We start from the raw sequence: 27,062 nt of genomic DNA on the forward strand, positions 1-27,062 counted from the left end.
TCTGATTGGTTGCTATGGGCAACATTACCAATTCTCTGTTTTAGAAGCTTAAGTAAATTTACCTCATTAAGTCCTACTGGAGAAAAGTGCTAGATAAATAAAATGTATTGTTATTTCTCTTACGTCCTAGAGGATGCTGGGGACTCCAAAAGGACCCTGGGGTATAGACGGGATCCGCAGGAGACATGGGCACACTATAAGACTTTGAATGGGTGTGAACTGGCTCCTCCCTCTATGCCCCTCCTCTAGACCCCAGTTAGATTCTGTGCCCAGAGAGACTGGACACACACTAGGGGAGCTCTCCTGACTTTCTCTGAAAATACTTTTGTTAGGTTTTTTATTTTCAGGGAGACCTGCTGGCTACAGGCTCCCTGCATCGTGGGACTGAGGGGAGAGAAGTCAGACCTACTTCTTCTTAGTTCAAAGGCTCTGCCTCTTAGGCTACTGGACACCATTAGCTCCAGAGGGTTCGATCACTTGGTGCGCCTAGCTGCTTGTTCCCGGAGCCGCGCTGTCAACCCCCTCACAGAAGCCAGAAGAAAGAAGCCGGCTGAGTATAAAGAAGTACAGAAGACTTCAGTAACAGCAGAAGACTTCAGTAACGAGGTACCGCGCAGCGGTCGTGCTGCGCGCCATGCTCCCACACACAGGCGGCACTTGGGAGCATGTTACTGGAGGATAAAACTGGCACAAGTATATATGTTATAAGTGCCTAGGCACTAAATATAGCCCCCGCCAGTATAAATATTGACAGTTTGAGCGGGACTACAGCGCGCCGGTGAGGGGGCGTGGCTTAGCCCTCACAGCTTACCAGCGCCATTTTCTCTTCACAGGCTGCAGAGAACGCTGGCCCAGACCTCCACTCTCCTGAACAAGTAACAGGGAGCAAAACGGGGGGGGGGCACATTCATTTGGTGCTATTAACTCTTTTATGAACAGCGCAGACATCTGATATTTGTTTTTAGTACTGAAATAGGCGCTGGGGTGTGAGCTGGTAACTCCCTCTGTGTTTCTCTAACAGGCTTCCCTGTGGGTCTGTCCCCCATAGCCAGTGTGTTGGTGCGTGTCGGTACGTGTGTGTCGACATGTCTGAGGCTGAGTGCTCCTCCCCGGAGGAAGTTGCTGGGGGTGCAGATAAGGAGTTGGGAGTGACTCTGTCGGCACCGCCGACTGCTGATTGGGTGAATGTGTTGAGTACATTGAATGCAAATGTGGCGTTGTTGACTAAAAGACTGGATAAATCCGATTCTCAGACACAAACGTGGAGAAAATCCATGGAGGATGCCTTGTCTCAGGTACAGGCCCCCTCAGGGTCACAAAAGCGTTCATTTACCCAGATGGCGGATTCGGATACCGACACGGACTCTGATTCCAGTGTCGACTATAGTGAGGCCAGTTTACATCCTAAATTGGTTAAGAGTATTCAGTACATGATTGTGGCAATTAAAGATGTTTTACATATATCTGAAGTGCCTGCTGTTCCAGATACAAGGGTTTGTTTGTATAAGGGAAAGAAGCCTGAGGTGACGTTTCCCCCCTCTCATGAACTGAACGCTCTTTGTGAAAAAGCTTGGGAATCTCCTGATAAAAGGTGGCAGATTCCCAAGAGAATTCTCATGGCTTATCCTTTCCCCTCTGACGATAGGGAAAAGTAGGAGTCCTCTCCCATTGTGGACAAGGCTCTATCACGGCTGTCCAAGAAGGTGGCGCTTCCGTCTCCTGACACTGCTGCCCTTAAGGACCCTTCGGATCGTAAGCAGGAAACGACCTAAAGTCCATTTATGTCACTACGGGTGCACTGCTCAGACCTGCCGTGGCGTCGGCATGGGTGAGTAGTGCTATTGGTAAGTGGGCTGATAATTTGGCATCTGACATGGGTACCCTAGATAGGGATAACATTCTTTTGACTCTCGGTTATATCAGGGACGCTGCAGCTTACCTAAAGGATGCGGTGAGGGATATTGGCCTCTTGGGCTCAAGGGCCAATGCCATTGTAGTCTCGGCCAGGAGAGCGCTGTGGATGCATCAATGGAATGCTGATGCCGACTAAGTAAGCTATGGAAGCTCTCCCATATAAAGGTAGTGTCTTGTTTGGTGACGGCCTCGCTGACCTGGTGTCTACGGCTACAGCGGGTAAGTCATCCTTTCTTCCTTATGTTCCTGCACAACAGAAAAAGGCACCCCATTATCAGATGCAGTCCTTTCGGCCTAATAAATACAAAAAAGGACAAGGGTCCTCCTTCCTTGCCTCTAAAGGTAGAGGAAGGGGAAAAAGGTCGCCTGCTGTGTCAGGCTCCTAGGACCAGAAGTCCTCCCCGGCTTCTGCCAAGTCCACCGCATGACGCTGGGGATCCCCTACGGGAGTCCGTACCGGTGGGAGCGCGTCTCCAACTCTTCAGTCAGGTCTGGTTTGACTCGGGCCTGGATCCTTGGGTGTTAGACATAGTGTCCCAAGGGTACAAACTGGAGTTTCAGGTGGTGCCAGCCCACCGATTTTTCAAATCAGCCTTGCCAGTTTCTATCCCAGAAAGGGAAGTAGTGAGTGCTGCGATACTAAAGCTGTGTCAACAGCGTGTCATTGTCACGGTACCCCTGTCTCAACGGGGAGAAGGGTTTTATTCGAGCCTCTTTGACGTACCAAAGCCGGATGGCTCTGTCAGACCGATCCTGAACCTAAAATCCCTCAATCTGTATTTGAAAACTTTCAAGTTCAAGATGGAATCTCTTCGAGCAGTGATCTCCAGTCTGGAAGGGGGGGATTTTATGGCGTCAGTCGACATAAAAGATGCCTACTTGCATGTCCCAATTTATCCTCCACATCAAGCTTTCCTGAGGTTTGCGGTGCAGGATTGTCATTACCAATTTCAGACATTGCTGTTTGGTCTTTCCACGGCCCCGAGGGTCTTCACCAAAGTAATGGCGGAAATGATGGTGCTCCTACGCAAGCAGGGTGTCACAATTATACTGTACTTGGACGATCTCCTGATAAAGGCGAGATCAAAGGAACAGTTGCTAAGAAACGTGGCACTCTCCCTGACGACTCTGCAACAACATGGTTGGATTCTAAATTTGCCAAAATCACAGTTGATTCCGACAACTCGGCTGTCTTTCCTGGGCATGATTCTGGACACGGAACTGCAGAGAGTATTTCTCCCAGCGGAAAAAGCTCTGGAAATCCAGACCATGGTCAAGGAGATTCTGAAACCGGCAAGGGTATCGATTCATCAATGCACTCGGGTGCTGGGCAAGATGGTGGCAGCTTATGAAGCCATTCCGTTTGGCAGGTTTCATGCCCGGGTATTTCAGTGGGACCTGTTGGACAAGTGGTCCGGGTCTCACCTGCACATGCACTGGAAAATAAGTCTATCTTCCCGTACCAGAATATCTCTCCTGTGGTGGCTTCAAAGTTCTCACCTCCTAGAGGGACGCAGGTTCGGGATCCAGGATTGGGTCCTGCTGACCACGGATGCAAGTCTCCGAGGCTTGGGAGCAGTCACACAAGGAAAACATTTTCAGGGAAAATGGTCAAGCCAGGAAGCTTGTCTGCACATAAACGTTCTGGAATTGAGAGCCATTTACAACGGTCTTCTGCAAGCGGAACACTTTCTTCGAGGTCTACCTGTCCTGATTCATTCGGACAACGTAACAGCGGTGGCGTACATAAACCGCCAGGGCGGAACAAAGAGCAGAGCGGCGATGGCGGAGGCCACAAAAGTTCTCTGCTGGGCGGAAAAGCACGTGAGCGCTCTGTCGGCGGTCTTCCTTCCGGGCGGGGACAACTGGGAAGCAGACTTCCTCAGCAGACACGATCTCCATCCAGGAAAGTAGGGTCTTCATCAAGAGGTTTTTGCAGAAGTGACAAGTCGTTGGGGAATTCCTCAAAAAGACATGATGGCGTCTCGCCTCAACAAGAAACTTCTGAGATATTGTTCCAGGTCAAGGGACCCTCAAGCCAGTGCAGTGGACGCCCTGGTAACTCCGTGGGTGTTTCAGTCGGTATATGTGTTCCCTCCACTTCCACTCATTCCAAAAGTGTTGAGGATCATAAGAAGAACAAGGGTTCAGGCGGTCCTCATCGTTCCGGATTGGCCACGGAGGGCCTGGTTTCCAGATCTTCTGGAATTGATCATAGAAGATCCCTGGCCCCTTCCTCTCAGAGAGGATCTGTTACTGCAGGGGCCATGCGTCTTCCAGGACTTACCGCGGCTGCGTTTGATGGCGTGGAGGTTGAACACTAAATTCTAGCTCGAAAGGGTATTCTCGGGGAAGTCATCCCCACTCTCCTTAAAGCTAGAAAGGAGGTCACGGCGAAGCATTATCACAGTATTTGGAGAAAGTATGTGTCTTGGTGTGAAACCAAGAAAGCTCCTACGGAGGAGTTTCAGCTGGGTGGTTTCCTCAATTTTTTGCAGGCAGGCGTGGATGCAGGCCTGAAATTAGGTTCCATTAAAGTGCAGATTTCGGCTTTATCTATTTTCTTTCAAAAAGAATTGGCCGCTCTTCCAGAGGTTCAGACTTTCGTGAAGGGAGTGCTGCATATCCATCCTCCGTTTGTGCCACCTGTGGCACCGTGGGATCTTGACGTGGTGTTACAATTTCTTATGTCTCACTGGTTTGAACCTTTGGGAAAGGTTGAGTTGGAATTTCTCACTTGGAAAGTGGTCATGCTTTTGGCCTTGGCGTCGGCCAGACGGGTGTTGGAATTGTCGGCTTTGTCTCACAAGAGCCCCTATTTGATTTCCATGTGGATAGAGCGGAATTGAGGACTCATCAACAATTTCTGCCGAAGGTGGTTTCTTCGTTTCACATAAATCAACCTATTGTGGTGCCTGTGGCTACGGATGCTGTGGCGGTGCCAAAATCTCTCGGTCGTAAGAGCTTTGAAAATTTATGTCGCCAGAACGGCGTGTAGTAGGAAAACAGAGGCTCTGTTTGTCCTGTATGCTTCCAACAAGATTGGAAATCCTGCTTCCAAGCAGACCATTGCACGCTGGATTTGTAATACGATTCAGCATGCTCATTCTACGCGTGGATTGCCGTTGCCGAAGTCAGTGAAGGCCCATTCTACCAGGAAGGTGGGCTCATCTTGGGCGGTTGCCCGAGGGGTCTCGGCTCTCCAACTTTGCCGAGCAGCTACGTGGTCGGGTTCAAACACTTTTGCTAAGTTTTACAAGTTTGATACCCTGGCTGATGAGGACCTCATGTTTGCTCAATCGGTGCTGCAGAGTCGTCCGCACTCTCCGCCCGGTCTGGAGCTTTGGTACAGACCCCATGGTCCTTTTGGAGTCCCCAGCATCCTCTAGGACGTGAGAGAAAATAGGATCTTAATACCTACCGGTAAATCCTTTTCTCCTAGTCCGTAGAGGATGCTGGGCGCCCGTCCCAGTGCGGACTGTTACTTGCAGTTGTATTGATGGTTATTGGTTTCTGTTACACAAAGGTTGTGTATCGGTTATGTTCAGATTGTTGCTGTTTTTAGTTCATGTTAACTGGTATTGCTTGTATACCATGTTCTACGGTGTTTTGAGGTGTGAGCTGGTGTGTTTCTCACCCTTGGTTAACATAAATCCTTTTCCTCTAAATGTCCGTCTCCCTGGGCACAGTTCCTATAACTGAAGTCTGGGGAAGGGGCATAGAGGGAGGAGCCAGTTCACACCCATTCAAAGTCTTATAGTGTGCCCATGTCTCCTGCGGATCCCGTCTATACCCAATGGTCCTTTTGGAGTCCCCAGCATCCTCTACGGACTAGGAGAAAAGGATTTACCGGTAGGTATTAAAATCCTATTTTTGGACTGTCTGTAATACCTCTTTCACACAGTAGCCTTTGTACTCGGGTTTTTGCCGGGGTTTGCGGCTCGATCCTGGTCTTGGCTTGTGAGAACAAACCCGACTCTTGTCGTGTGTGTCCCGGGTCTGCGACCCTGCTGTCTGAAAGGCATTAACCAGGTCTTAATGACCCAGGTCATGTCTAAGAGGAGCTGATTGGTGGGCACAGTAGCACTTGGAAGTGATATCATCTCCAAGCGTCCACTTAAAGCCGGTAGACCTGGGTCACTGAAAGACCTGGTTCGGGTGTAAACGGTGATGACCAAGGAATATCCCGGGTCCGTCATCGATGTGTGAAAGAGGGTAAGTACTGAAACCCCGGCTTCAACCCGTGCTCTGCTCAGTGTCCCAGGTCTACTGTGTAGGACTAATGTGGCAGTAATCTCCAGGACTGGCTTTTTATTGGTACTTCCATCTGCCTTAGTGCAGCTATTTTAAAAAGTTGAACTTGAATGTTCTACTGCTTTGGGTTCAATACAAAGGAGAATAATTCCTTCCTTGCTCCTGTGATTTCATAGCTAAAGGCGCCTCACAGTAGTCCTGTCCAGTAGTTAGCCATGCATATGCTAGGTGACCCCTTTCAGCTCAAGGTGTCAAGCAACATGTAACAATATCATTATTGCTCCGTCAGGCGCTATCTAATGGCAGCCAGGGAAAAAAATGGCTAACCCTCTGGAGGTGTCGGCTCTAGGGCCCTACACACTGGCTGATAGCACTAAACGATATGAACGTTCTCGTTCATTAATGAACGAGAACTCGTTCATATCGGTTAGTGTGGAGGCACCAACGATGAACAATGTGCGGCCCCGCGCTCGTTCATCGTTGGTGCCCCGTCGCTTGTGCATGCAGGCCAATATGGACGATCTCGTCCATATTAGCATGTAGGGCTATGGAGTCGGGTGACGGGGGCCACGTCACCTCTCCCCCGCCGCCAGGTCGCCTGTCTGCCATAACGACCATCGGGCAGCTCGGCGGCGGGTCGACCAATGTGTAGGGCCCTTAAGGCTACCTCTCGGGGCTTGGTGGCTATGGCTAACCACCCCACCTAGTGCCTAACCCTGAACGCATCCTGTATTATCTTGTGCTAACACATACACAGGGTTATTATGGCAGTTTTGCCAATAACAGTCCTATTACTAGGAGTGGTGCTGCTGGATAAGAGGTGCCTCGGGGGAGATTTACTAAGCAGTAAAAAGAGTGAAGTTGCCCATGGCAACCAATCAGCTGCTCTGTATAATTTTATTGTATGCAAATTATAAATGTTACTTCAATGCTATTTGGTTGCCATGGGCAACTTCTCCACTGGCTCACTTCTCCATCCTTTTCTCTACTTAGTACATCTCTCCCTTAGTCACTGAGGGGGACATTTACTAAGCAGTGATAAGAGCGGAGAACTGAACCAGTGGAGAAGTTGCCCATGGCAACCAATCAGCACTGAAGTAACATCTATAATTTCTCTTACGTCCTAGATGATGCTGGGGACTCCAAAAGGACCATGGGGGTATAGACGGGATCCGCAGGAGCTTGGGCACACTAAAAAGACTTTGACTGGGTGTGAACTGGCTCCTCCCTCTATGCCCCTCCCCCAGACCTCAGTTAGACTTTGTGCCCAGGAGTGACTGGACACACACTAGGGGAGCTCTACAGAGTTTCTCTAGAAAGACTTTTGTTAGGTTTTTTATTTTCAGGGAGACCTGCTGGCTACAGGCTCCCTGCATTGTGGGACTGAGGGGAGAGAAGTCAGACCTACTTCTTCTTAGTTCAAAGGCTCTGCTTCTTAGGCTACTGGACACCATTAGCTCCAGAGGGTTCGATCACTTGGTTCGCCTAGCTGCTTGTTCCCGGAGCCGCGCCGTCACCCCCCTCACAGAAGCCAGAAACCGGGTGAGTATTAGAAGAACCGAAGACTTCAGACGGCAGAAGACTTCAGTAACGGAGGTACAGCGCAGCGGTCGTGCTGCGCTCCATGCTCCCACACACATCACCAACGGCACTTACAGGGTGCAGGGCGCTGCGGGGGAGCGCCCTGGGCAGCAGTTACTGAGGTCAGTGGGACTGGCAAAAGGCATATTCGGTGCCCGGGCACCGTATATAATACCCCCGCCAATATAAAGAATTCAAATTTGAGCAGGACTGAAGCACGTTGGGAAGGGGCAGGGCTTAGCCGCACAGCTCACCAGCGCCATTTTCTTCTCTCCACAGCCGCTGCAGAGAACGCTGGCCCGGACCTCCAAGCTCCACACAAGTAAATCGGAGCAAAACGGGGGGGCACAGATAATTTGGTGCTTTTCTTATTATTACAGCGCTGCTCACATATATTATAGTGGTGTAGTATATGGGCGCTGGGGTGTGGGCTGGCATACTCCCTCTGTGTTTCTCTCTCCAGGCTTCCCTGTAGGCTGTCCCCTTTATTTGGCCAGTGTGTGTGTGGGGGTGTCGGTACTTCGTGTCGGCATGTCTGAGGCTGAGTGTTCCTCCCCGGAGGAAGTTACTAGGGGCGCAGAAAAGGAGCTGGAATTGGCTCTGTCGGCACAGCCGACTGCTGATTGGGTTGCTATGTTGAGTACACTTAGGGGGTAATTCCAAGTTGATCGCAGCAGGATTTTTTTTAGCAATTGGGCAAAACCATGGCCCTCATTCCGAGTTGTTCGCTCGTTGCCGAGTTTCGCTATATTGCGATTAGTCGCTTACTGCGCATGCGCAAGGTTCGCAGAGCGCATGCGCTTAGTTATTTTACACAAAAGTTAGGTATTTTACTCACGGCATAACGAGGATTTTTCATCGTTCTGGTGATCGGAATGTGATTGACAGGAAGTGGGTGTTTCTGGGCGGAAACTGGCCGTTTTATGGGTGTGTGTGGAAAAACACTGCCGTTTCTGGGAAAAACGCAGGAGTGGCTGGAGAAACGGGGGAGTGTCTGGGCGAACGCTGGGTGTGTTTGTGACGTCAAACCAGAAACGAAACTGACTGAACTAATCGCAGTGGCAGAGTAAGTCCCGAGCTACTCAGAAACTGCAAAGAAATTTCTATGCGCAATTATGCTAATCTTTCGTTTGCAATTCTGCTAAGCTAAGATTCACTCCCAGTAGGCGGCGGCTTAGCGTGTGCAATGCTGCTAAAAGCAGCTAGCGAGCGAACAACTCGGAATGAGGGCCCATGTGCACTGCAGGGGAGGCAGATATCACATGTGCAGAAAGAGTTAGATTTGGGTGGGTTATTTTGTTTCTGTGCAGGGTAAATACTGGCTGCTTTATTTTTACACTGCAAATTAGATTGCAGATTGAACACACCCCACCCAAATCTAACTCTCTCTGCACATGTTATATCTGCCTCCCCTGCAGTGCACATGGTTTTGCCCAATTGCTAACAAAAATCCTGCTGCGATCAACTTGGAATTACCCCCATAATGCTAAAGTGGCTTTGTTGTCTAAAGGTGCATACACACGGAGAGATCTATGAGAGATTTTGACTGAGCAATTTCCCTTGAACTGGCAGTAGGAGATTTTGACTAACTTTTCCAGCGATTTTGGCTATGAGCGATTTTGGCTAACTCATTCAAGCAAGGGGATGCTTTTTCTTTTCCAGCGACATAGCCAAAATTGACTTGCCTGCACAGTCTATTTGTAGCAGCGATAGCGATCAGGCGGGGACGCGCATCGCTATCGCTGGCTGTGTACACACAGAGCGATATGCACTAACTTTCTGAGCGATTTTGACTATATAGTCAAAATCGCTCAGTTATATCTCTCCGTGTGTATGCACCTTAAGAGGCTTGATAAATCTGATTCTCAGACGCAAACATGGAGAAAGTCCATGGAGGATGCTTTGGCTCAGATGCAGACCCCCTCAGGGTCACAAAAACGTTAATTTACCCAGATGGTAGATATAGATGCCGACACGGACTCTGATTCCGATGTCTATTTTAATGAGGCTACTTTACACCCAAGGGTAGTTAAGAGTATTCAGTACATGATTGTGGCTATTAAAGATGTTTTACGTATCTCTGACGATCCTGCTGTTCAGGAAACAAGGATTTGCTTATTTAAAGGGAAAAAACCTGAGGTGAAGTTTCCCCCCTCTCACGAAATGAATGCTCTTTGTGAAAAAGCTTGGGAGTCGCCAGACAAGAGGTGGCAGATTCCCAAGAGAATTTTTATGGCGTATCCTTTCCCCTCTGATGACAGGGAAAAATGGGAGTCGTCTCCGAATGTCGACAAGGCTTTATCCCGTTTGTCCAAGAAGGTGGCGCTTCCGTCCCCTGACACAGCTGCTCTCAAGGATCCGGCGGATCGCAAGCTGGAGACGTCTTTGAAGGCCATTTTCGTTAATACTGGTGCATTGCTCAGACCTGCTGTGGCGTCGGTATGGGTGAGTAGTGCTATTGCTAAATGGGCTGATAATTTAGCTTCTGATATGGATACCCTTGATAAAGATAATATTCTTTTGACTCTTGGTTATATCAAGGACGCTGCGGATTACCTAAAGGATGCGGCGAGAGATGTTGGCCTCTTGGGATCAAGAGCCAATGCCGTGGCGGTTTCGGCCAGGAGGGCGCTGTGGATCCATCAATGGAATGCTGATGCCGACTCCAAGAAAAACATGGAAGCTCTCCCCTTCAAAGGTAGTGTCTTGTTTGGTGACGGCCTGGCTGATCTGGTGTCTACCGCTACTGCGGGTAAGTCATCTTTTCTTCCTTATGTTCCCACTCAACAGAAGAAGGGGCCCCATCAGCAGATGCAGTCCTTTCGACCTAATAAATACAAGCGAGGTAGGGGCTCGTCCTTCCTCGTTTCAAAGGGTAGAGGAAGGGGAAAGAAGTCGCCTGCAGGATCAGGCACCCAGGACCAAAAGTCCTCCCCCGCCTCTACCAAGTCCACCGCATGACGCTGGGGCTCCCCTGCGGGAGTCCGTGACGGTTGGGGGCCGTCTCTGAATCTTCAGTCAGGTCTGGTTTCAATCAGCCCTGGATCCTTGGGTCTTAGACATAGTGTCCCAAGGGTACAAGCTGGAGTTTCAGGAGATGCCCCCCTGCCACTTTTTCAAATCGGCCTTGCCAGTTTCTCTTCCAGAAAGAGAAGTAGTACTTGCTGTGATACAAAAGTTGTGTCAGCAGAGGGTCATTGTTCCCGTTCCCCCGTCCCAACGGGGGGAAGGGTTCTATTCGAGCCTCTTTGTCGTACCGAAGCCGGACGGTTCGGCCAGACCGATTCTGAACCTAAAATCCCTCAATCCATACTTGAAAACTTTCAAGTTCAAGATGGAATCTCTTCGAGCAGTGATCTCCAGCCTAGAAGGGAGGGATTTTATGGCGTCAGTCGACATAGAGGATGCCTACTTACACGTCCCGATATATCCTCTGCATCAGGCCTTCCTGAGATTTGCGGTGCAGGATTGTCATTACCAATTTCAGACATTGCCGTTTTGGCTTTCCACGGCCCCGAGGGTTTTCACCAAGGTTATGGCAGAAATGATGGTACTCCTTCGCAAGCGAGGGGTCACAATTATCCCGTACTTGGACGATCTCCTGATAAAGGCGAGGTCAAAGGAACAATTGTCAAAGAATGTGGAACTCTCCCTGGCGGTTCTGCAACATCACGGTTGGATTTTGAATTTGCCAAAGTCTCAGTTGATTCCGGCAACTCGGCTGCCCTTCCTGGGCATGATCCTGGACACGAAGCTTCAGAGAGTGTTTCTTCCGGAGGACAAAGCTCTAGAAATACAGACCATGGTTAAGGAGCTTTTGAGACCGACAAGAGTTTCGATTCATCAATGCACTCGAGTGCTAGGGAAGATGGTGGCGGCTTACGAGGCCATTCCGTTTGGCAGGTTTCATGCCAGGCTGTTTCAGTGGGACTTGCTGGACAAATGGTCCGGGTTTCACCTGCACATGCAGCGGAAAATAAGTCTATCTTCCAGGGCCAGTATCTCTCTTCTGTGGTGGCTACAAGGCTCTCACCTTCTAGAGGGACGCCGCTTCGGAATCCAAGACTGGTTCCTGCTGACCACAGATGCAAGTCTCCGAGGCTGGGGCGCAGTCGCGCAGGGAAGAAGTTTCCAGGGAAAATGGTCAAGCCAGGAGTCTTCTCTCCACATAAATGTTCTCGAGTTAAGAGCCATTTACAACGGCCTCCTACAAGCGAAGAGTTTTCTTCAGGGTCTCCCTGTCCTGATCCAGTCGGACAACATCACGGCGGTGGCATACATAAACCGCCAAGGTGGAACAAGGAGCAGGGCGGCAATGGCGGAAGCCACAAGAATTCTCCGCTGGGCGGAACAGCACGTGAGCGCTCTGTCAGCAGTCTTCCTCCCGGACGTGGACAACTGGGAAGCAGACTTCCTCAGCAGACACGATCCAGGAGATTGGGCTCTTCATCAAGAGGTATTTGCAGAAGTGACAAGGCGTTGGGGAATTCCTCAGATAGACATGATGGTGTCTCGCCTCAACAAGAAGCTTCCGAAGTATTGTTCCAGGTCAAGGGACCCCCAAGCCTGTGCAGTGGGGACGCCCTGGTAACTCCGTGGGTGTTTCAGTCGGTGTATGTGTTCCCTCCGCTTCCTCTCATTCCAAAGGTGTTGAGGATCATAAGACGAACAAGGGTTCAGGCACTACTCATCGTTCCCGATTGGCCAAGGAGGTCCTGGTATCCGGATCTTCAGGAATTGTTAGTGGAAGATCCCTGGCCGCTTCCTCTCAGAGAGGACCTGTTACTGCAGGGGCCCTGCCTGTTTCCGGACTTACCGCGGCTGCGTTTGACGGCGTGGAAGTTGAACGCCAGATTTTAGCTCGGAAAGGGTATTCCCGGGGAAGTCATCCCCACTCTCCTTAAGGCTAGGAAGGACGTCACGGTGAAACATTATCACCGTATTTGGAGGAAATATGTGTCGTGCTGTGAAACCAAAGCAGCTCCTGCGGAGGAGTTTCACTTGGGTCGTTTCCTCCATTTCTTGCAGGCAGGCGTGGATGCAGGCCTGAAATTGGGTTCCATCAAAGTGCAGATTTCGGCCTTATCTATTTTCTTTCAAAAGGATTTGGCCGTCCTTCCTGAGGTTCAGACTTTCGTGAAGGGAGTGCTGCATATCCATCCTCCATTTGTGCCGCCCGTGGCGCTGTGGGATCTTGAAGTAGTGTTGCTGTTTCTTATGTCTCACTGGTTTGAACCTTTGCGTAAGGTTGAGTTAAAGTTTCTCACTTGGAAAGTGGTCATGCTTTTTTTTAGCTATGGCGTCGGCCAGGCGAGTGTCCGAGTTGGCGGCCTTGTCTCACAAGAGCTCATTTTTGATCTTCCATTCGGATAGAGCGGAATTGAGGACTCGTCAACAATTTCTGCCGAAGGTGGTTTCTTCGTTTCACATTAACCAACCTATTGTGGTGCCTGTGGCTATGGATGCTGTGGCGGTCCCAAAATCTCTTAATTTTGTACGAGCTTTGAAAATTTACGTCACCAGAATGGCTCTTACTAGGAAGACAGAGGCTCTGTTTGTCCTGTATGCTTCCAACAAGATTGGAAATCCTGCTTCTAAGCAAACTATTTCACGCTGGATTTGTAATACGATTCAGCAAGCTCATTCTTCGGCTGGGCTACAGTTGCCGAAGTCAGTAGAGGCCCATTCTACCAGGAAAGTGGGCTCATCTTGGGCGGCTGCCCGAGGGGTCTCGGCGCTTCAACTTTGCCGAGCAGCTACGTGGTCGGGTTCAAACACTTTTGCTAAATTCTACAAGTTTGATACCCTGGCTGATGAGGACCTCATGTTTGCTCAGTCGGTGCTGCAGAGTCGTCCGCACTCTCCCGCCCGCTCTGGAGCTTTGGTATAGACCCCATGGTCCTTTTGGAATCCCCAGCATCCTCTAGGACGTAAGAGAATATAGGATTTTAATACCTACCGGTAAATCCTTTTCTCCTAGTCCGTAGAGGATGCTGGGCGCCCATCCCAGTGCGGACTGTTCCTTGCAGTTGAGTTGTTGCTGGTTGGTTTCGGTTACACGTGGTTTGTGTAGCAGTTATGGTCAGCTTGTTGCTGTTGTTAGTTCATACTGTTATCTGGTTTCTTGCTACTCCAGTTGTACGGTATGTTTGTGGTGTGGGCTGGTATGTTTCTCGCCCTTAGTTTAACAAAAATCCTTTCATCGAAAATGTCCGTCTCTCCTGGGCACAGTTCCTATAACTGAGGTCTGGGGGAGGGGCATAGAGGGAGGAGCCAGTTCACACCCAGTCAAAGTCTTTTTAATGTGCCCAAGCTCCTGCGGATCCCGTCTATACTCCCATGGTCCTTTTGGAGTCCCCAGCATCCTCTACGGACTAGGAGAAAAGGATTTACCGGTAGGTATTAAAATCCTATTTTGCATACTATAAAATTATACAGAGCTGCTGATTGGTTGATGGGGCAACTTCTCCACTGGCCCACTTCTCCGTTCTTATCACTGCTTAGTAAATGTCCCTCTGAGTGAGTGTCATAATGCCCTCATCTTCACAATGCCCCCATAAAAGGTGACATGAAGAAGTAACTAGCAGCTTCTAACATGAAAGGCTACCAGATGCTGTTCCTTCATGTCAGTGGCGGTGTGGCCACTGACTGAGATGTCACAGCTAAGGGCAGCACCACCAGTCTGAAGAGCAGATGATGCCGTCCTCTCCCTGCCTGCTGAGCAAAGAATCAATGACAGGTAACATACAGCACTACCTTCGAGTAGAGGGGTGTCAGCAGGGCTTGTGCTGGCCCTGCCTATCATAAATGCAAGAAATGCAGCTTAGGTCTCTCCCTATTGCCGCCTGCCGCTGATGCTTGTATGCTTCCTCTCCCGCCGGCTGGTTCCCTCTGGTGTCCGTTTGTTCAGAGGAAACATACAGGCAGGCAGCGATAGGGAGAGCTTAGTTCACTCATTTATCCAACGTGCGGCTACCATGCCGGCAACATCGGACGCCTTATCATTACTTACGTACTCTGCACCAGTTACTCAGAGAGAGAGCTTTAAACATTCGTACCTAACAAAACCTTTTCTTTACAGGTATTGCGTTACATTACACATATTTTCTCAGGTCTAGCAAGGTTTGAGGATCCGGCAGCTGAGACTCGCCCAAGGAGGGATTAGACTGGGGATGAACAAGACGAGGGGGTTGGATATAGTTCCTTCTCATGGAGCAAGGGGTAATGAGGGACGTAGGCGGGGCTCAAAGTCTGTGGGTTGTAGTTCTTGTGGACGGGGCTGAGGTAGAGAACTGTGGCTGGTGAACGATGATTTAGAAACGTAGTTGTAGACAAAGAACTGCGGGTTGTGTCTTGAAAGACAAAGTTGGAAATAATGGACTGCGGAACTGGGAATGATGGTTAAAGACGTGGCTGAAGACAAAGAACCGTGGACTGTGAGTTGTAAGATGAGACTGTAGATAAGGAGCTGAGGACTGTGGACGGTGGTTCAAGGACGTGACTGGAGACTGAGAACTGTAGACTGTGGCTTGAAAGACGAAGCTGGAGATAATGAGCTGAGGACTGTGAACGGTGGTTCGAGGACTTGGCTGGAGACAAGGATCTGCGGACTGTGGCTATAAGGACGAGGCAGAAGATCCGGGGTCGTCCGTGCCTAGATGGTCTTACTGGACCGGGTTTTCCGGGAGCATCTCCACAGGCAGCGGCAGGCTAGGAACGGCAGGACTGCAGCAGCAACTGAGAACCGGCTAAGCAGGGTTAGAAGTAACCAGAATACAGCAGGAATCCTGGGAGCACAGGCTAAAGCACCTACAACAGGGTTGTAACTTGAAGCACTGGCGTCCCTGTCCTAAACCAGCCCCCTTTTATAGGAAAAAGTCTCCCTGGATTGGCTGGAAGTACCGGGAAACAAGAACTATGCTAGAAACTTGGTCTCCAACATGGCGGCGCCCAGTAATGCAGACCTTTTTCATAACAATGCTGCTCACTGCCCCATGTCTCCTAGGCAACAGTTTAGCGAGAGAGAGCCGCTGCAGCGGCATCCCGCCGCCACGAGCGGACCCCCTTACCGCCGTTACCGCTACCTTCCCCCCGGACCCTGCGCCGCAGCTCTCCTCCGCCGCTGCCCAGCCGCCCATGAAGCCAGCCCCGCGGCCCTAGCGTTCCGGTAAGACCCCGGACGCTGACATATTTCTTACAAGCGCTCCCTTATTATATTTTATACTGTTATTTATTTAATGGAGCTGCTTAAAAATATAAATTTCCATTAGCGCAGTGACACCATCTTTCTATATTACCGCTTAATGGAAGCAGGCAGTACTGATGGTGTAGTGGTTAGTATTGCTGCCTCACAGCACTGAGGTTATAAGTTTGTATATTCTCCCTGTGCTGGCGTGGGTTTCCTCAGGGTACTCCGGCTTCCTCACGCACTCCGAAAATATACTGGCATGTTGATTGGCTGCCAATCATAATTATCCCTAGGGTGTAATTGTGTGCGTGTACATGGGCAGGCTAGATGGGCCAAGTGGTTCTTATCTGCCCACATACTACACCTTTTACACTGAGCTTTTGACCCAGGTTATTTCTGGGTTAATCCAGTTTGTGACTCAGTGTAAAAAGGTCCAAAAAAATAACCCGGGTCCAGTGACCTGGAAATCCAACCCGAGTATCTTGCAGGGTTGGTTCCAGGAAGTACCCTGGTTAAGGGGCAGTGTAAACAGGTAACCTGGTTCGTCTGACCCAGGTTCCATTTACAGCATGAGGAGATCTGGATTTCCCAGTGCTCAGAGATGATGTCTTCTCCAAGCACCAGCAAATGAGTTCCACTGTATATGGGTGCAGGTTCAACAGCGCCGACCTCAGAATAACCTGTGTTGGCGACGCGGTGTGAAAGGGGATTGACCCGATTTGGAACCGTATTCCAAGTTACGGGTCAGACCTGGGACTTTGGTATAAAATGGGTATAAGTAGAGAGAAGTAAATTCTCAAAATCAGCAGCTACATAAACAGTACATAGCTGTTGCACATATTGTACAAACATTCGCACAGTTAACTGTAGTGCCAAATTAAATAAAAAGAGGCTCAAGTAGGGAAACATTTATACGATGTATCAGAGTGGTGATGGTTTGGGGGAGGGGGATATAGGAGAGGCAATAGAATTACTGAAGACAATGGGCCTGATGCAGCGTTAAATGAAAGTTGACTGTATATGCTCCTGCATTGCGTGCATGGAAATAAATGTGTGTATGTCCACCCTATGCTGAGTAGAAGCCTCTCCGTGGTCCACACACCCCTGTCCGTAATCTGAGATTGGTACAAGTCATCATGTCGCGCGTGCATAAGCCTATACTGGCAACGGGTGGATTTATGCTTCATCCACCTCTGAAGAGACCATGGTTTTGCTGGCACGAGCTCACTGGACTTTGCCTACATGAAAACGCCAGGTTCCAGCCTCTTCAGTCACAGTTGGAGATGTGTTTGAAATGCATTCTTGCATACGCCAAGTTCCACAGCACATACTGGGCTTGATTCATGTTTTAAGTAAAAAAAAAAAAAAAAAAAGCACAAAACATTGGGGCAGATGTATTAACCTGGAGAAGGCATAAGGAAGTGATAAACCAGTGATATGTGCAAGGTGATAAAGGCACCAACCAATCAGCTCCAATATGTAAATTAATAGTTAGGATCTGATTGGCTGCTGCATTTACCACCTTGCACATATCACTGGTTTATCACTTCCTTATGCCTTCTCCAGGTTAATACATCTGACCCATTGTGTCTGGAACAAACCATGTTGCAGCACAATCGGAGCGAATATATTTATATGTTTCCTGTGCAGAGTAAATACTGGGTGCTCCTGCATGTAGCCCACATGTGTTTTATAATTATTATTATTATTATTACCCTTTATTTATATGGCGCCGCAAGGGTTCCGCAGCGCCCAATTACAGAGTACATATGCACATAGGCCCTCATTCCGAGTTGTTCGCCCGCAAGCTGCTTTTAGCAGCTTTGCACACGCTAAGCCGCCGCCTACTGGGAGTGAATCTTAGCTTATCAAAATTGCAAACGAAAGATTAGCAAAATTGCGAATAGACACTTCTTAGCAGTTTCTGAGTAGCTCCACACTTACTCGGCAACTGCGATCAGTTCAGTCAGTTTCGTTCCTGGTTTGACGTCACAAACACTCCCAGCGTTCGGCCAGACACTCCTCCGTTTCTCCAGCCACTCCCGCGTTTTTTCGCACACCCCCATAAAACGGCCAGTTTCCGCCCAGAAACACCCACTTCCTGTCAATCACATTACGATCACCAGAACGAAGAAAAAACCTCGTAATGCCGTGAGTAAAATACCTAACTGCATAGCAAATTTACTTGGCGCAGTCGCACTGCGGACATTGCGCATGCGCATTAGCGACTAGTCGCTCCGTTGCGAGAAAAATATAACGAGCGAACAACTGGGAATGACCCCCATAATCAAAACAGGAAAACAGTAACTTACAGTTGAAGACAGTATAGGACAAGTACAGGGTAACTAAGCATAACTACACCAGTAAATGACATAGAGATAAGTTCCAAGGTGGCCAAAAAACTGCAGGATTTGCGCAGTTGAGGATTATTAAAGTAAAAAAAGGATAAGCACATGAGGGAACAGGGCCTTACTCGTGAGAGCTTACATTCTAAGGGGAGGGGTAGACAGACAGGGGTGACACAGATGGGGTACATAGAGAGCGTGGAACAGAGGGTTAGGATGAGATTTGGCTGGGTTTGGTAAAGAAGTGGGCCTTAAGAGCCCGTTTGAAGTTTTGTAGAGTGGTGGAGAGTCTGAGGGGGAGAGGTAAAGATTTCCAGAGAAAGGGAGCAGCATGTGAGAAATCTTGGAGATAGGAGTGGGAGGAAATAATCAGAAGACAGGAGAGTCGGCGTGCATTAGCAGAGTGAAGAGGACGGGTGGGAGTGTAAAGGGAGATAAGGTCAGAGATGTAAATGGGAGAGGAGTGGGTGAGGGCTTTGTAATACCCCTTTCACATCGCACAAATAACCCGGTACCGACACGGCATATTGCCGTGTCGAACCGGGTCAGTGTGCGATGTGAAAGCACACTGGGCGATTTAGCGGGTCGCCTGACCCGGTAAATCAACCCGGTAAAAAAGAAGGGTTTTACCCGGGTTGATTACCGGGTCAGGTGCGGTGTGAATGGGAGCCGTGTCGATGCGACACGGTTCCCATTCACAAGATAGGGAGAGGCGGCGCTGGAGATGAGCTCATCTCCCGACGCCGCCTCCACCCCCGCCCCTGCTGCTGCTGCGGCCTCCGTTGTCATGGCAACCGACCCGGTATATTGCCGGGTCGGGAAGCCTGCAACGGAGCGCAAATGCCGGATCCCACCCGGTAAGTACACGTTTGTCTTACCGGGTAGGACTCGGCATTTGCGGTGTGAATGCAGCATAAGTGAGTGTGAGAAGTTTGAATTGGATTCTGAAAGGGAAGGGAAGCCAGTGAAGGGCTTGTAGGAGATTAGAGGTGGACGTAGTACATTTGGTGATGAAGATGAGCCGGGCTGCAGCACTGAGGATAGACTGGACTGGAGAGAGGTAATTGTCAGGGAGACCAGTTAGGAGTAGATTACAGTAATCCAGTCTGGAAATAATCAGTGAATAATGATCTTAGTGGTATCCTGGGTGAGAAAGGGTCTGATCCTGGAAATGTTTTTTGAGATGAAAATGACAGGTTTGTGAGAGGTGCTGCATGTGTGGTTTGAAGGAGAGGTAGGAGTCAAGGATTACGCCAAGACAGCATACTTGGAGACTAGAGGAGATAGTCGTGCTATCAATAGATAATGAGATTGTGAGAGGTGAGGTTGTGCGGGAGGGTGGGAAGATGATCAGCTCAGTCTTAGACATGTTGAGTTTAAGAAAGCGCTGTGACATCCAGGAAGAGGTAGCAGAGAGACAGTTGGAGAGCGTGATTTCCTCCACTGTCGCTCAGCAGTACGTGAGCATTTTTGAAGATAACTGGTGCATTTGGTGTGCCAGGGTTGAGGTGTTGATCTGCGAGGGTGAATAGTGGTTGGCGGAGCAACAGAGTCAAGGGCAGAAGTTAAGAGATGCATTGTATAGGGATGTGGCTTGTTCAGGGCATGTGAGAGGGAGAAGAGGAGAGAGAAGTGAGTCAAACAGGGAGGATAGGGATGAGGTTTGACAGCTTTATTTTCTCTTTCATCCACTAGGGGACACTGGAGTGAATACACTGGGGTATAGACAGTGGACGAGTGGAGCTGGCACTAATTCTTTATAATTTACTAGTTGGCTCCTCCACCTCTATGCCCCTAGAAGAAAACTAATTGCACCTGTGCTCTGTTAGTCCAGTAACACTATGAGCTGCTTCTCCTGAGAGAATGCCCAAACTCTTGGAAAGCTTCTGGAAAATAAGGTATTGGGGTGGTGCTGCAAAAACAGGCTAAACCAATATTTAAGCAAAAATTGCAATTCATTTATTATATTAGATTAAAATATGTATTAGCTCCCTGGAGTACAACCCATACAGACTGTAAATCACAGTTACTATAGAATGAAGTATCTTTCACTGCTGATAATAAAAGTCCAAATGTAAAAACAAATGTTCACCTATAGCTGTGCTCACCATACGCATAGTGAGATGGTCCAGTCCGCAGGAAAGATACAATGTTAGTTTCTTGTATCAAAGAAGTTTATTCCTCACACACAATTCTATATGTTTCACCTGCAGTGCAGCATGGGTTTTGTCCAGTTGCTTGCTTTTTTGCTTTACTTCCAAACATGTATCAGGCCCAATGGGGGTAATTCCAAGTTGATCGCAGCAGGATTTTTGTTAGCAATTGGGCAAAACCATGTGGACTGCAGGGGGGGCAGATATAACACGTGCAGAGAGAGTTAGATTTGGGTGGGGTGTGTTCAAACTGCAATCTAATTTGCAGTGTAAAAATAAAGCAGCCAGTATTTACCCTGCACAGAAATAAAATAACCCACCCAAATCTAACTCTTTCTGCACATGTTATATCTGTCTCCCCTGCAGTGCACATGGTTTTGCCCAATTGCTATCAAAAATCCTGCTGCGATCAACTTGGAATTACCCCCAATGTGCGAGAACACACAAGATACCCTCTGGGACACAAGCTTACCTTCAGTCCAGCATCAGGCTCATCGAGATGACTTGGAACTTCCTGCCAAGGACATACCATGAAATGATGGCCGTACTCCAGATGCTATAAAGCTTCTTTACTGAATTATTCATGAAGCTGATATACAATATGGATATGTGCCGTCTATTTAAAATAAACGTATTCTAAGTTTGGGTAAGTTGGGTTTATTTAGCAATATGACTAAAAAGCGCTGTGGTTTATTCAATGAGCTATTGCTAGATGTATGATATTGTGGTAACTAGGCATGTTCACCAAATGTGTTCATCCCTGTCATTGTCTGGCCATATAATAAAAAACAATGGGATCCCTTAAGGGCCGTAAACACGGGAAGATGTGTGCTGAGCAAACCGCTGAGCACACATCTCTTCCCCCGCTCGGTGTCACAACTGAGGGCTGGGGCTGACAAGAGGAAGCCTCAGTTGTAAGGGCTGAGATGTACTTGAACTTAGAGGGCTGTATCAGACCCTTAGACATGCAGGTGGACTTGCAGTACCAATGCCCGAAGGCGTGACCACGACAACAGAAGTAAAAGTCAATGGGTTTTTATTAAGCACAGTTCTGAAAATACATCGGCAGTACTATTCAAGTATGGAATGAGCAAAATAGAGACAATACACAGTTCCTTGGAGTGCTGCAGAATAGAGGATGCTTCTGGGTGTGGTAAGGTAGCGTCTAGATTCTCTTCGCGCTAAGGACCTTTCCCATAACCCCCTGGGTCCATGTCACAATCTATTTGGAATAGTAAAATGTGGCGAGCGAGACACCGAGCCTGATGCGTGGCGAGCGTCCAATGCTGCATAGAGAAATAAATTTGCCCTAAACGATCGGAGAACAAAGGAGACATTTAGATGCTGTAAGGGCGGAAGTGCTCTCCTGCCCTCTCGTTTTGTCACGTCCAGGTCCTTAGCACGAAGGCAACATAGACACAATCGGTGTGGTAATATCAGGTACAGTTCTCATAGACCAGGAGATGGAATGTCCTTAACCAAGACGCGTCTGCAGAATAATGAAATAAGAATAGGAACTGTCCAGCAGGTGTTTCACTGGAAGCTGGTAGTATTGTTGAATGAGAGTAGACTGCCGAGTATGCCGGGTGGAACCAGGTCACAGGGCCGGCTCCAGGCCTACTAGCACCCTGAGCGAAAACATGTAAAAGCGCCCCCCCCCCCCCCCCCCCTTGCGTGCGCGCTACAGCAAAAGTGGGCGTGGCCTCTTTGGGAAGTGGGCGTGGCCTCATGACTTCATATTATTAGGCTATAAATAAATATGTTTTCACACCTTCTCTACGCACACAATTAGCAGCCTTACACATAGGAGGGCAAAATGACGTACATACTGTAATGCTTGGTGCTCATCTACGTACATGGTAAAGCATGGACAGTGCGCGCCGAAGGCGCGCAGCAAAAATTTAGGGGCGTTGCTTCGTGGGGAAGGTGCGTGGCCACATAAGTGGCAATTCGCATTACACCACACAGTAGTGCAGTTAATACACACTGCACCAGGTAGAACCTCCTAGACACTTTGCGCCAGTCAGAGCACGTTAGACACTTTGCGCCAGGCAGAGCACGTTAGACACTTTGCGCCAGGCAGAGCACGTTAGACACTTTGCGCCAGGCAGAGCACGTTAGACACATTGCCTAGCCACAGACGCCTAGCGGGAACACTACATGATATGCTCCCCAGCCGTGCCAGCTACACATGACATACACATGACATGCCCCCCAGCAATGCCAGATACATAAATGGCCACACAGTGCCAGATATGTAGATACAGAAAAGCCCCCACAGTGCTAGATAAATGCCCCCACAGTGCCAGATAAATGTCCCCACAGTGCGCCCCACAGTGCCAGATAAATGCCCCACAGTGCCAGATAAATGCCCCACAGTGCGCCCCACAGTGCCAGATAAATGTCCCCACAGTGCCAGATAAATGTCCCCACAGTGCCAGATAAATGTCCCCACAGTGCCAGATAAATGCCCACAGTGCCAGATAAATGCCCACAGTGCCAGATAAATACCCCACACTGCCATATAAATGACCCCAGTGCCAGATAAATACCCCACACTGCCAGATAAATGTCCCCACAGTGCCAGATAAATGTCCCCACAGTGCCAGATAAATCCCCCCACAGTGCCAGATAAATGTCCCCACAGTGCGCCCCACAGTGCCAGATAAATGTCCCCACAGTGCACCCCACAGTGTCACGATCCGGGTATCTGGACGCCATTTCTTACCCATCAGATGCCTCCTAAGGCTGGCTCAGCGCTCCAGGACCGGATTCCATCTGTTATCCTGATGTGTACATTCCTGTATCCTCTCCTGTCACTCTGGGACGCTGTCACAGTAAACGCCATATTACACCTGGCATGGCGTCTCCCGCGGCCTCCGCCGCCGTCCCTGAACTTCTGCATGCAGAGTGTCTGAGTGGCGATTACGTCAGCCGCGGCCTCCGCTGTGTCCGCGTGGTTGGATGTGCATCTGTCAGCCTGGCGCCTCCTGTCTCCGGTGGCCGGCGCCGCCATTACTGTTTTCATTACCACATGGATTACAAACCAAACTTCCCTCCAAGTGTCTGCATGGGCGCAGCCATCTTGGATTCTGTCAGCTGATCATTTCCACCAATCTGTTCTCAGTATTGATAATCTGCATAATTGCCTAGCCAATCCCTTCCTTGCTGCAGGTATAAATACACTGTGCCTGAGCAAGGAAGGCGTCAGTGCTTTGGTTGTCAAACCTAGTTCCTGTTTGTCTCTCTCCTGTGATTGTCTTCCAGGTTCCAGCTCCTGTCTCAAGACTTCCACCATAGAGACCCGCACCAGCATTCCACCTGCGGTGTAGCCTGACTCTCCAATCCATTGTGGATTCATCTGTTTCCAGCTACAACATTACCTGCTTCCAGCTCAGCTTCCAGCAGAGTACAGCTTCCCTTAAAGGGCCGGTGTCCTTTCTACACTTTACCACTCTCCACCGGTATTATTATTTCTCCGCTCTCAAGTTCTACATTTCAGTTCATATTTCATCGCTCCCAAGTTCATTTATTATTTAACTGGTTCCAGCCAGTATCCACTCCGTGCTAACAACAGTCTGGTTCCAGCCAGTATCCACAGCAGCTGTTTTATCTTCAGCAACCCAGCTTTTCCTGGAACACCAGCTGGCACAATCCTGGGTTATCTCCATTGCTACAGTCGGGCCTGGTAAGGACTTTCCATCTAGAAGATCATAAGAACTATCTCACACTACCAGTGCCCTGTGGCTCCTGCCATCCTGTAGTACCCAGGAACTGTATTTATTCTTTGCTGACTTTTACGTTTTCTTTTACTGCTGCTGTGTTGCGGAGTTGTCATAATAAACATCATTGACTTTTATCCAAGTTGTCGTGGTCACGCCTTCGGGCAGTTATTATTCATGTTACTTACATGTCCAGGGGTCTGATACAACCTCCCAGGTTCCGGTACATCTCAGCTCCTACAACTGAGGCTGCCTCCCGTCAGCTCAGGCTCTCAGTTGTGACAGTAAGCACTGACCTAATGAATCCAGCCGGAGACCAGGATCAAGCGGCCAGGCCGATGCAAGAACTGGCAGCCCGACTAGAACATCAGGAGGCTGCACAGGGCCACATCATCCGCTGTCTCCAGGATCTCTCTACTCGGCTGGATGGGATTCAGACAACTCTCCGTGGATCAGGCGCGTCTGGTGCGTCAACCACAGTGACTCCAGCTATAACCCCACCCACCTTACCCATTTCTGCTCCACGTCTTCATCTTCCAATGCCAGCAAAATTTGACGGATCTCCAAGATTCTGCAGGGGATTTCTCAACCAGTGTGAGATTCAGTTTGAGCTACAACCTGGCAATTTTCCCAGTGACCGTACAAAAATTGCCTACATTATTTCTCTTCTCAGTGGCTCAGCCCTTGATTGGGCATCACCGTTATGGGAGAGGTCCGACACCCTGCTATCTTCCTACACTGCCTTCGTGTCAACATTCAGGCGCATCTTCGACGAGCCAGGCCGGGTAACCTCAGCTTCATCCGAGATTCTCCGTTTACGCCAGGGGTCACGTACTGTAGGACAATATCTGATACAGTTCCAGATCCTGGCATCCGAACTGGCATGGAACGACGAGGCCCTGTATGCTGCATTCTGGCATGGCTTATCTGAGCGTATTAAAGATGAGTTAGCTACCAGAGACTTACCTTCTAAGTTAGATGAGCTAATCTCACTCTGCACGAAAGTTGATTTACGTTTCAGAGAGAGAGCAACTGAGCGTGGAAGATCATCTGCTCCAAAATCTTCTGCTCCTCCTCCTCGTCAACTGTCACCATCTAAAGATGAGCCCATGCAACTTGGCCGTTCCCGTTTAACTCCTGCTGAGCGCCGAAGACGTCTCTCCGAGTTTCTCTGTCTCTATTGTGCAGCTCCGTCTCACACCATTAATGCCTGTCCCAAACGTCCGGGAAACTCCAAATCCTAGCTCGCCAAGGAGAGGGCCGGCTAGGAGTAATGATCTCCTCTCCATCTCCTCAAGATTGTAATCTCCCAGTCTCGCTTCAAGTTGCTCAACGTTATCGGAACGTCATTGCCCTCCTTGATTCCGGAGCAGCTGGGAACTTTATTACCGAAGCCTATGTTAAACGGTGGTCCCTACCCACCGAGAGACTTCCTTCGTCCATTTCTTTAACTGCCGTGGATGGCAGCAAAATTTTTGATGCAGTTATTTCTTTAAGGACTCTACCAGTTCGTCTGAGAGTGGGAGTTCTTCATTCCGAACTTATTTCTTTTTTAGTGATTCCAAGAGCCACACATCCTGTGGTCCTGGGCCTTCCATGGCTCCGTCTTCACAATCCTACAATTGATTGGACGACTACGCAAATCCTGGCATGGGGTTCCTCCTGTGCTGAGACATGTTTGTTTAAAGTATTGCCTGTCTGTTCTTCCTCCCCCAGGTCGTCTGATGTTCCACCTCCTCCATATCAAGATTTCACGGATGTGTTCAGTAAAGCTTCTGCTGATATCCTTCCTCCTCATAGAGAATGGGACTGTCCGATTGATCTCGTTCCAGGGAAGGTTCCACCTCGAGGCCGAACTTATCCGTTGTCTCTGCCTGAGACGCATTCTATGGAGGAATATATTAAAGAGAACCTAGCAAAGGGGTTCATTCGACCTTCTTCTTCTCCAGCCGGCGCAGGCTTCTTTTTTGTAAAAAAGAAAGATGGTGGTCTGCGGCCGTGCATCGACTACAGAGGTTTGAACGACATTACCATCAAGAACCGTTATCCTTTACCCCTGATTACTGAGCTCTTTGACAGAGTTAGCGGAGCTACCATCTTTACAAAGCTGGACTTGCGAGGTGCATACAATCTCATCCGGATCCGTGAGGGTGACGAGTGGAAGACCGCCTTTAACACCCGTGAAGGACATTATGAGTACCTCGTCATGCCCTTCGGATTGAGCAATGCTCCAGCTGTCTTCCAGCATTTTGTCAATGAGATCTTCAGAGACATTCTATACCGTCATGTCGTGGTCTATCTAGACGATATCCTCATTTTTGCCAACGATTTAGAGGAACATCGTTTTTGGGTTAAAGAGGTTCTGTCCCGTCTCCGTGTCAATCATCTCTATTGCAAATTAGAAAAATGCGTCTTTGAAGTCAAGTCCATTCCGTTTCTAGGATACATTGTGTCCGGTTCCGGACTAGAGATGGATCCTGAGAAACTACAAGCAATCCAAAATTGGCCGGTACCCTTAACCCTCAAAGGGGTCCAGAGGTTCTTAGGGTTCGCCAACTATTACCGAAAGTTTATACGAGACTTTTCCACCATTGTGGCGCCTATTACTGCTTTCACTAAGAAGGGTGCTAACCCGTCCAAGTGGTCTGAAGAAGCCATGCAAGCATTTCATCTTTTAAAACAAAGGTTCATCTCTGCGCCTGTTCTGAAACAGCCTGACATCGACTCTCCTTTCATCTTAGAGGTGGATGCCTCCTCCGTTGGAGTAGGAGCGGTGTTATCTCAGAGGGCTAAAGATGGCCATTTACACCCTTGCAGTTTCTTCTCCCGGAAGTTCTCCCCAGCTGAGCGCAACTATGCCATTGGCGACCAGGAGTTGCTAGCCATCAAGCTCGCTCTAGAAGAG

The 27,062-nt window shown here is 49.1% G+C and overlaps 1 protein-coding gene across 2 annotated transcripts in view; it reads left to right on the forward strand.

The window, feature by feature from the left end:
- Positions 1-27,062, forward strand: part of KYAT1 (kynurenine aminotransferase 1) — a 100,006-nt gene that overhangs the window by 1,298 nt on the left and 71,646 nt on the right. The window contains exon 2 of one of the 2 annotated variants that reach the window (XM_063936506.1): positions 20,802-21,081. The exons of the other annotated variant lie outside the window; for it this stretch is intronic. The gene's annotated coding sequence lies outside the window, so the exon portion shown is untranslated. The remainder of the gene's footprint in view (positions 1-20,801; positions 21,082-27,062) is intronic. 2 annotated transcript variants of the gene reach the window in all.

The sequence above is a fragment of the Pseudophryne corroboree genome, chromosome 8 (genome assembly GCF_028390025.1).
Source record: "Pseudophryne corroboree isolate aPseCor3 chromosome 8, aPseCor3.hap2, whole genome shotgun sequence".
In the NCBI taxonomy this organism is placed as follows: Eukaryota; Metazoa; Chordata; class Amphibia; order Anura; family Myobatrachidae; genus Pseudophryne; species Pseudophryne corroboree.